At 57.0% G+C, this 10,743-nt stretch overlaps 1 protein-coding gene across 7 annotated transcripts in view; it reads right to left on the bottom strand.

The window, feature by feature from the left end:
* Positions 1-10,743, bottom strand: part of ZMIZ1 (zinc finger MIZ-type containing 1) — a 234,548-nt gene that overhangs the window by 41,107 nt on the left and 182,698 nt on the right. The gene's annotated exons all lie outside the window — the stretch shown is intronic.

The raw sequence follows: 10,743 nt of genomic DNA, 5'->3' as shown, positions 1-10,743 counted from the left end.
GGGGTGAGCCGGGGATGTTCAGACAGCGAGAAGCCTGGTCTGCTCATTCTGGGGAAGGTCTGGGGATAGGGAAGGGATGGGAGCGGCCTGGGGGGCATAAGGGGGAGGGCACAGAGACCTGGATGTGAGGGCCCCGCTGGAGAATTATCAAATGCACTGCAGCCTGGGGAAGCTACATGCGAAATGAAACAAAGGCGTATTAAGTATCAAAGAGCATCTTAGCGGCTAAAAGGCTGCTGGAGAACAGAGGAACTCTGTGAGTGTGTGTGTGTGTGTGTGTGTGTGAGTGAGAGAGAGGGAGAGAGAGAGAGAGAGAGAGAGGGAGGAAGAAAGGGAAGGAGGGAGAAAGGAGGGGCTTCTGAGACCCGGGGATGGGGCAGGACTCAGGTGTGCCCTGAGGAAGGGGGTGAGGAAAGAGCCTTGCAGGCTGAGGCACAAAGAACCCTTGGGAGAATGACGGTGGAGTCCACCGCTCAGTGAGAAGTATGAAGGACCCATTTTCACACGTTTCCGTGCTCTCGGCTCTCTAAATGCACGCAGGACCCTCGAAGTGGCAGGAGCCCACCCCACTTCCCCTGGGGGGCCTTGCCTGGCGAGTCAGGAGGAAGTACCGGCCTCCACGCGGGTCTCCTCCTGACCCCCAGCCCATGTCTGAGCTCCTCTTGTCCCCTTATGCCCCCCGATGCCCCAGGAGCACCTCAAGCCACCTCAGGAGGACGCCCCCCTCCCCGCCCCACGTGGGGGCCACTGCAGCCTGATCATCTCTGCAGCATGTCCCCTTTGATTCCTGCCTGTTCCAATCACCTTCTGCAGCCTTGTCCCTTCTCCTCTGAATTATGACAAGCCCGGCCCCTCATTTATCTCTGTCTCCAAAACTGCCTCCCGCCAACCCACACTCTGCAAGGTGGCCAGAGGAATTTTTCCACAAATGTATTCTGATCACCTCTTTTCCAATCTGTGTTTCCGGAGGCCGCACACGGCCTGGTAGATGGTAGGTGCTCAATGGATGTAGAAACGAGTGAGAGAGCCGGGCTACCCCAGGGGAAAGGTGCGCCGTTGTCCCACGAGAGCATGAGCCCCATGGGCCACAGATGGGATCGGAGGGGTTCGCTTCTGCAACCCCAGCACCCAGCACGGCCCTTGGCACAGGCGACGCACCAACCCGACCGATGGACTGAAACGAATCACAGCTGGAGAACCTAATACACGGAAGATGGGAGGGCTGGACAGACAGCGCTCGCTGCATCCAAGAGCCAGACAATCAGGGTAAATCTGCGACAGGCTCCCTGTGGCTTTTAAACTTGCCGGCAGCCCCCCCATTCCTCGGGGGCAGAGGCCTGGCCTCAGCAGCCATCAGCCCAGCATGGAATCCTATCATGATGTGTCCAGAGGTGGGCGCTGTCATCCAAAACCATCTGTCTGAGTAACTGACACCTGTTTTGTGACATGCATACTCGCTGGTGGGCCGTGCCAAAACGGGGAAGGAAAGGTAAGCAGATTATAGGAACTACATCAGCTCCTATACTTTGGGAGGCTGGCTGCAGCCCTGGGTTTTCCGGGCTCATGGCGTGACACTGGCCTTCACGTTGATGGTGTCCACCCCACAGGGGCAGGCCAAGGGCTCCCTGGAGATGCTGTTGCTGTCTCCAGACCCAGGCCACGCCCTCCCAGTCTCTGACCTTCCTCTTTCATCTCCCAACCGTGGGCCCCTGGGACCGCTGCCTGGGGAAGAGACACTCTCCAGAGCCGTGCCGAGAAGAAGAGTAGTGAGGGGCCGGGAGGGGACGGCGAAGGGGGAGGAGCCATGGAGGCTGACATGACTCGGGTGTGGACTGGTCTCTCCGTGTCATCTGTAAAGTGGGAAGACAATAAGAGGAACCTCTGTCCAGAGGCCCGAGATGAAAAAAGGACCCAAGCTTTAAATCACATGGAAGAAATGGCACGTCCTGTGCCAGAATCTCAGCTGGAAACGCAGAAGCGGTAAAATACTGACTACCTCCTGCCTCCAAAAGGCAGAGAGGCTGAGCACACACACTGGGGCCAGGCAGCTTGGGTTCAAATCCCAGCTCAGCCACTTGGTGGCTGTGTGACCTGGGGAAAGTTACTTAACCTCTCTGTGCTCTGGTTTTCCCTTTGGTAAAATGGGGAGAATAAACATTACATACCTCCTAAAGTGTCATGATTAAACCAGCTAATGCACATAACATGGTAGCACAATTTCTGGCATCCAGGAAGGACTATGTACAAATAAACTGTTCTGGTTTTCTTACCAAGCACATGCTCCTTTTAGAGTTAAGAGGCTTCTCGGTCTCCCCTTCTACATGCTGTTGCTCAAATAAAATACAATTCCTTTCACTCATCTCCAAGAGGATCACAAAAATGTGTCTACGCCTTCGGCCCAGCCCCGCATCACATTCTTCACGCTCGGTGCTCCCTGGGCAGGCAGCTTCGCTCCCCAGCTCTCAGCTGGGCCCACACCCTCCGTTTTCCCTGCCAGACTCTCTGAACCAGGCAGAGGGCAGGCCCCCACGTAGCTGAGCCCCAGAAGCTGCTCACTTCTGACCCAGCTCTTGCGCCACATAGGGCAGGTGGCCAGTCTGGGCAGACCCCTTCCTCAGGAATGCCTGGGAGTGGGGGTGGCCTCTGCAGCCCTCCTGTTCAACTAGGCCAATAGAGCGGCTGACAAAGAGCCTCTCCTCTGGCCCCAAACAAGGTTGTGGGTCAGCTGCGAGGCCTGGGCAGACCCTCGACCCCTCCTCAGTCCCCATCCCTCTGCGTGTCTAGCAGGAGGTGGGATGAGGGACAGAAGCCAAGGTCAGCATTCCTGCTCTGACCCATGACCCCTGAAACAGAGCTATCCACGGGATTGTTCCTCTGCCTGTCCTCCTCGGTGGGCCCACCTCTGCTGGGTCCCCTGGAAATGGAAAAAGGGGGCCCCTCCCTGTCAGTTCTCTTGGGTCATCTCCTCCCAGAAAACAGTACAGGATGCACATGACCACAAAGGGGCAGAGCCAGGGTCAGCGGCTGCTGGGTCTCAGGAGACTGGGTGTCGGCCCTAATGTGGCCATGGACCCAGTGGGTCAGCCGGGGGCCCCATGCGCATGCCTGTGAAATGGGGTGATTTCACCCTGGCAGGGACAGGGAGAGCCTGATGGGATCATGAGGGTGCAGAGACAGCCCTTGACTTTTCTCACCTGCCTGGTGCCCTCTGCCCTGCCGAGCCTCACAAACCCCCAGAGGGGCCTGGCCAAGGATGAGGATGGCTGTGTTTTACGAAGCAGAAATGGGAAGCCCAAGAGGAGGTGATTCAACCACACTCACACTACAGGACAGTGACCCCGCTGCTAGTTCAGCGTGGCTTCCTTCTCATCCCCCCGAGTCTGTGATGTCACAGATCTGAGAACAGGCACAGCCCTAGAGGCTGCTCTGTACCTCCTGCCCACCTCCCGCCCCATGATTCAGCACCATCCCAGCTTCTTGTCCCGGGTCTGCCACCAACTTCCTGTGTGACCTCAGGCAACTTCCTCCTGTCTCTGGGCCCTAAGTGAGCGGGGGTAGGTGTCGCGCTCTCTGGAGAATGCAGCTCCGTGAATCAACCCTGGTCTCATAATGGGGTCATGGCTCTCAGGGCTGAGGCCAGCCTCCGGCCTTCTCAATCCTGTAGGGGCTATGGGAGGGGCTGCCTGTCCTCATGTCTGGTCTGGACACGTCCATCCCCCCTCCCCGGGTGACAGATGGAAAGGGCTCCAGAGATCTCACCTTGCCCAGGTACCCCATTTAATAAAGCCAGGAGCCCAGAGTGGGGAGCGGATGAGCTGAGGTTTGAGGACCAGCACATGCAGGACCCGGGGCACAGGGGGGCCGGGGAGGGGGCTGCTGAGGGGCTAAGACTTTCCACTGGTTCCAGAAAACATTGTTCCTGGGGGGTTGTAGGCTGGACTTCGGTGGCCCTGACAGCTGACCTGTGGACCGTGAAACGAGATGTTTTCCTTGGGGGGAAATCTTACTCTCCTGCCAAACAGCCGTACCACTGTACCGGCGGAAGCAGGAGCACATCGAGGGCAGTGTGCGAGATCATTCCACGCTGCTCCCTGCTCTGTCATCTCATCGCTGGGTGGCCAAGAAAGCCAAAACAAGGAGGAGTCATCTGCGGGCCCTCCGGCCGCCAGTGACCCCGCCCCTCTCCATGTGCGCCTGCGCACACGCCCGGGCCCCACGTGCAGGGAGGACCGAGCGGGCTGGGGGTACGGCTGGCCCCGGGTGTGCATGGAGCCTCACGGCCTGCCCTGCCCGGCCCTACCTCCGTCCTTGTGCTCCTCATTCCGTCCCTTCAGGTCCTTGGCCGGCCAGAGAGGGCCTCTGGGCTGTGCCCTTCCTCCCAGAACACTCCTCACGCGCTCCCACCCCCCTCCCCAAGGGCTGCCTCGGTTGGCAGGAGCTGGGAGTCTCAAAGCATGTGAGCTCACCCTGGGAACTGAACTCCAGGGGACCTCAGAACCAGAGCTGGCAGGAATGATTCCCAGACCGGTTCGGCCGTCCTTCATCCTGCCCGGCAGGATCGTCAGACCACGGAGGAGATGCCCGACAGGTTGAGCCTGTCTGTGGGCTTTAGAAAAATCCCAGCCTGGAAAATTCCCTGCTTATCTCACACCACCATCTGGAGCCTTCCAGGATAACCCATTTAATTGTAAAGACACCCCAAAACCAGCTCAAGGGGCTCTTTGCATCGGAAAGAGATTGCCCCCTTTTCCTTAGTGGTGCTTCCTCAGTCCTGCCAGCCCGAGGGGTGGGCCTGGCCAGAGGGCACGGGCCAAAGTGCTGCTCGCTGAGACTTGCTGGCAGCAAGCTGTCACTGTGTCCCGTGCCCCTCGCTCTGCCCCCTGGACCACATGAACTCCCCAGGCGTGGGGCAGTCACAGCCCCTATCTTAGTGACGAAGGGCAGGCACAGAGAAGCTAGGGATCCTGGCTCAAGGCACACCAAGCTTGTGGCAGGCTGGGACCAAGGCAGGACTTCCTCCTCTTACCCCAGGAATACTGGCTGGTAGTAGAGTAAGGGTGGGGATCTAGACCACCTCAGCTGAAAATTACAGAGCATTAACAGCAAAGCAAGCATGCTGGGAAGGGGAGAAGGGCCCTGAGCCGTCCCCACAACAGACTGAAGCCAGGTGGCCTCTGTGCATCTGCGCCTCCCCCCCCATATTCTGGGAGGACATGGGTTCCAACAGGACAGATCCCTTTGGCTACCCAAGGTTTGACCAGAATAGCCATTGGGAGGAGGGTCCTGAGAGTCGAGAGTCTTCGAAGTTCCATCTAGTTCTAAGGCAGCACCCAAACAAGGCAGAGGAGAGCCCAGAGGCCTAGGACAGCGAGGGGATGACGCCCCTAGTGGGTCTGCAAGACCAGACCTGGGCCCCACAGGCACAGAGCGTGCCCCCGGGAGCCCTCATTCCAGCAGGAGCTACCTGGAGAGCCTGTTTCTATCCTGTACATATAGTTTCCCCTGGGGCCTGAACACCACTGCCCATTGCTCACTCTAAGGGAGCTAGAGGGGTGGGGCAGGGGTGGTGACAGGAATCAGTTTCTTCCCTGAGTAGTTGGCTTTCCTGAGGCTTCCCAGCTCAGTGCTTGGCAGTTGGTCTGGGTCCTCCTGCTCCCAGCCTAAGGAGAGGTCGGAGTGAAGCCAGGCCCTTCCCAGGCTCAACCAGAAGCCGAATCTAAACACCATGAGTGTCCACCTTCAAGGAAGGCAAGATGGCTGTGAGTCAGTGCTGAGAGGCCTGGCTGTACACCCCCACTATTAGTTCTGGTTCCCAAGGCCAAACCCAGGCTCTTGATCCTCATGGGACTGGGAGCCAGCAACAAACACCAGGACCCTTAGATGAAGATTCCCTTTCACCCAGCCTGGGCTCACAAAGCCACAGTAGACCAGCCTGGGATCCTGGGACCAGACCTTGGGGAGTGCTGATCCCAGGGCACTTGTTTCTATTAAGGAACCACCTGGAAAACTCCCCAGCCCTAGAGTGACTGAGGGTGTGTGTGCCATGGTGACAAGAGAGAGATCTGGGGCGGGGGGCACTCTGCCTGGTGATCCATGCACTTGACTACTGAGAATTGGCTTTAGGTCACTCATTGCTCTTTGAGAGAGCGAGTTCAGGACCAACCTGCTGACCAGACCCCCAGCTCTTCTGCCTCGAACAATGTGGGCCACCACCAACCCTCCTCTGTTTCTCTTGCCCGAGGGACCTCATCATCGTGCAAGAACCTCAGGTGCACAGCACAAGAGAGGCAGACCATGCCTCCATCCTCCCCAGCTTGGGCTCGTGAAGGGGAGACCGAGCTGTGCGAAAAGCTTGAGCCACAAGGCAGGTGGCTCAGAGGTAGACACAGGTTCTTGTTCCAGCTGCAGTCACTCGGCAAATCAGGCAGGTGTTTTAGCTCAGGGGCAGGTGACCTGGCCCCACGCTGTGGGAGATGACAACCTTCCAGTGGGTTCTCTATCCAAAACCATGTTGCAGGATTTTTTTTTTCTCTTATCTGTGTATCCAGCAAGAGCAGCCCATCACCCACACGTTTCACATTCCTGTCTTGGCTTCCTGATTGATCACTCCTTTTCTAGGAAACCCTGTGTATGTGGATGTTTGAGGGAACCCTGGAAACCACCGGTACCTGGCTGTCACCACCTCTTCAGGTGCCTAGCAGGGGGTGGTCGTGGGTAACCTGGCTGCCTGAAACACCAAACTGGTTCCACTGGGCTTCCCTAGACTGCTGGGGCCCCTGGTGCATTCTGGCGACTCTCTGTCATACTGTCTACCTGTTTTGGTTATGGAGAGGTGGACACCAACTCAAAGAAAATATGACTTAGAGACTGAATTTCTAGAACACTGGGGAGGGGGGTGGGCAGGAAACGGGAGAGGAGTTTTCTCTTTGCAGAAACTCCTTTATGAGATGAAATGATTCTCTCTGAGGTTTCTTTAAATATCCAGCTGCCTTGTTGCAATGAAAATAATCATTTATAAGAATTCCATTTACATATAGTGCTTCCTGGCTGCACCTGTTTCTCAGAGTGTAACACACCTGGGGGGTGTCTGGGTGAATCGGTGTCCTGGATGCTGAGGTCCCAGGGCAGGACTGAACCACCGGGTCTCCAGGCTGGGGGTTCCCAATTTTGCCTGGTACATAAGAATCATCTGGAAGGCCTCACCCTCCGTGGGGTGTCTGATTCAGTGGGGGTGGGATGGAGCCCACAAATTTGCATTTCTAGCCAGTTCCCAGGTGATGCTGATGCCACTAGTCCGAGAACCCCACTTTGTGAACCACTGCTCTAGCCCGAGGGGCAAGCTCAGTGGCCATTTGCTGCATGAACGGAGAAAGAAGGAATAATTCTTCCCTTTCCCTCTCTGGGTTCAGAACGCACACAGGCTCTCAGGCCAAGGGGAACCGTGTGCCTGGCACATGGTCTCCCACACTGCTGCTGACTTCCTCAGTTGTTACATTCAAGGCGCTGGAGGTTTGACCCTGGACTCTCTCCCTGGCCCTGGTACAGGCGAAAGAACACTGGGCAGGGAGTCCAAAGTGGGTGAGTCCCGGTTTTCTCTCCTAGCTGTGGGCCGTGTGGTCTTGGGCAACGCCCTGGCAGATCTATGCATCTCCTTCTTCCTGCACGCCAGCCAATCTCTCCTACCTGCTCCGAAGGTATATGGGGCGACCCTGGCAGTGGCCCCGTACTGCAGCCAGGCCCTGTTCTGAGCACTTGGCACACACTGTCTCACGCAAGCCCGAACTCCGTGAGGTGACTACTCCTGTCTCCCCAGAACTTGCTAGTACGTTGGCTGGGCGGCCCTGAGCCCTCTCTGCCTTGGGGTCTGCCTCACAGAGTGGCTGGAAGGACGGAGTTAGGTCCTGCCGGGCCCAGCATGGCTGTGACTCGCAGGAGGCGGCCCCAGGTAGGCGGGCGGGGGGCAGACAGCAGCCTGGGCAGCCTTGGGTCCAGGCCTGGCTCCGTGTCTCTCTTCCGAAGCGGCTGGGGAAGGGAGCTGTCATTAGTTGAGGTCTCTGCAGTGTTTAATCACCACACAGCTCTGCCTCCCTCCTCCCTACCCCAGCGCCTGCTCTCTCCCTGCAGGAAACTGCTCTCTGCCTTCTGCCTCTGATGGAAGCCATGAAAAATGAACACAGCACCCAGAGAGAAGGAAACACCGGGACAGGGAGGGGCGTCGGAGCCAGCTGACCGACTGGTCCTAGCCCGGCAGGCCCCGGCTAGGCAAGCTGGATCCTGAGGAGGCGCTTGAGGGCCTGCTGGTCACACAGCTGACCACCTAGCAGGGCCCCGGGGTCTGGATGGCCATTGGCCTGGGGGTCTGGAGCAAATCCAGCTGCCTCTGAGGGAGCTGGAATGCAAAGCCTGGGCCTTCCTGGGATCTCAAGCCCTCGGAGGCTCTGAGGACAGGGATCTACTCTCTGCCTCTGCCCTGAAGAGGGCCAGGCCATGCGGGGACATGCCCTCGTGAAGGTCAACTGCAAGCCAGGCAGAAACTCGACACATCCCTTTGCTCCGTTCGTTTTCCTGACCGTCCTGTGATGTCAGGATCACGACTCCCATTTTCTAGGAGGAAACTGGCACTCAGAGAGGTTAAGGAACCTGCCCAAGGACGATCAGCCAAAACAACCGGCAGAAAGGGACTATTTATTTTTAATTAACGCCATTACTGCTTACTTACATAATACACTAACGCATTCTCTTTCTAAAGCTAACATTTCAGACAGACACCCGAAGAGGCCCTGGGGCCCACAACTGCTGGCCTCCAAACCCCTCATTTTTCCACCGCCACTGATGGTGTCAGCTCCACTCCACTTCGCTGCCCTTCCTTCTTTAACTTTTCAGCGTAATTCTGAAGAAGTCACGCGTGCACGTGACTTATGGACAGAAGTCGATAAAGGGCACGTACTGGAAAACACGGTCTCCGCCGACCCCGGGCCTGCTGTCTAGCTCCTCTCAACCAGGGGAATCATGCTCGAGGCTCTGGGGTTTCCTCCCAGAGCTGTTCTGTCATTTACATCCATCACGGCCTTGGCAATGTCTGGCTGGAAGGTTCTCGCCCTGGAAATCCACATGGTTCATCTCCCCCCCCCCCCCCCCAGTTGTCCTTGCTCGGTGAGGGCTTCCCTGACCTTTCCAGTATACACATTGCAACACCTGCCCTGCTCCCGGCTCCCCCTGTTTCCCTCCCCTGAGTGATCATTCTCCATAGCTCCCTTCTGCTTTTGATCGGATTTATTATCTGATGCCCTACTCCCTGAACCGGAGCAAAAGCTCTCCCTTGGCAAGGGTTTCCACATGCTGCCTTCGCTGCCACATCCTCAGTGCCTAGAATAATGACCCACACGAGGGTAACAACGGGAAGGTAAAAGCTGGCCCCGGCCCCAGTGTGTGTGGGCAGACCCCACCCGACACGAAGGGTGGCATCTTATACACGCTGTTCTCAACCTTCTTTCTAAGAACATATGGTGCAGCTCAAAGAGACTGTCACTCTTGGAGGACAGGACAGAGCCCTTTCTACCTCTTGTCTCTCCAAGGATCCAGCCTGGCCTGGGGGCACACAGGAGATGCTCAGAGCACAGAATGACCAGGCTGGAAACTTGACCCTTACCTCACACCACAGACAAAAAAAAAAAAAAAGGCAAAACAATATATTGTCTAGAAGATGGTATGGGAGACTATCTCCATGACCTTGGGATTGAGGAAGATTCTCAAAGAAGACCACAAGCACTAACCATAAGGGAAAGTTGATAAATTTTCTGACATTAAAGCAAAGAACCTCTGCTATCCCCATATACGCCATTAAGAGAATGAAAGAGCTAGACCAGGGTCGTGGGAGAATCTGGAAGAGACAGAAGACAGCGTGTTGTGAGGCCCGGGTTCAAGGGCTCTGGGGAGTGGGGCTCCCCAAGACTGTCTGCAGTGACCCAGGAGGGCTTCTCAGAAGAGGCAGAAGATGACTCTATCTCACTCCTCCCTCAGCTCTGGCCTCTTCCTCCTCCTTCCAAAAAAACCAGAGACAGACAGAAGAGCCCCAGCCCCCCCTTTTCTGCCTCATGCAGAGATAACCAAGCAAGAAAAAACAAATTAAAGAGCCCAGGAGCCTGGCAGGGCCTCGGGAAGTTTGGTTTGACAGGGCAACAGCATTTAGCAAAGCTCAGATCATCCATCACTGGGGCCCAGTCATTTAGATAGTGGGCATTTGATTAAACTAATATGGGCGGCTGGGGCAAGGCATGGCTGGGCGCTTCCTACCCTCGCCTACAAATTAGACCGTCACACACAACCCGATTACCTTGACTGCCACATTTATCTCTGGAGAGGGGCCATCCATCACTCCTCAGAAGCTGGCTCTGTGCCTCCTCCTGCAGGAGGGGAGTTCGGTGAGCACCCAAGTCCTAGCAGGCAGCGCTCACTCGGTCGTGCCTTCTACCATCCACTCAGCAGGCACCGTCCCGCGTGCCCACCCTGGGGCAGGCCTCGGGCTGGCTGCACGGGTGCAAGCGGACACAGGCCTTGCCACTAGGGAGGCCACGCAGGGCTCGTGAAAGGGCAAGTCTCCGAGCTGGCCAGAGGAGAGCTCAGCATGTTGATGTAGCTGCGGGCCCAGGTCAAAGTCCCGTGCTCCCTCTCCTCCGCTTGGGACCCCGAGAGTGCCATGTCACTGATCTAGTCCTCGACCTCACACCTGTGAAATGGGGCGCC

The sequence above is a fragment of the Mirounga angustirostris genome, unplaced genomic scaffold, assembly GCF_029215605.1.
Source record: "Mirounga angustirostris isolate CCGP_5_RB_7025 unplaced genomic scaffold, mMirAng1.0.hap1 SCAF_6, whole genome shotgun sequence".
NCBI lineage: Eukaryota > Metazoa > Chordata > Mammalia > Carnivora > Phocidae > Mirounga > Mirounga angustirostris.
The sequence above is the reverse complement of the archived record's forward strand: the minus strand, read 5'-3'. Positions and strand labels throughout refer to the sequence as shown.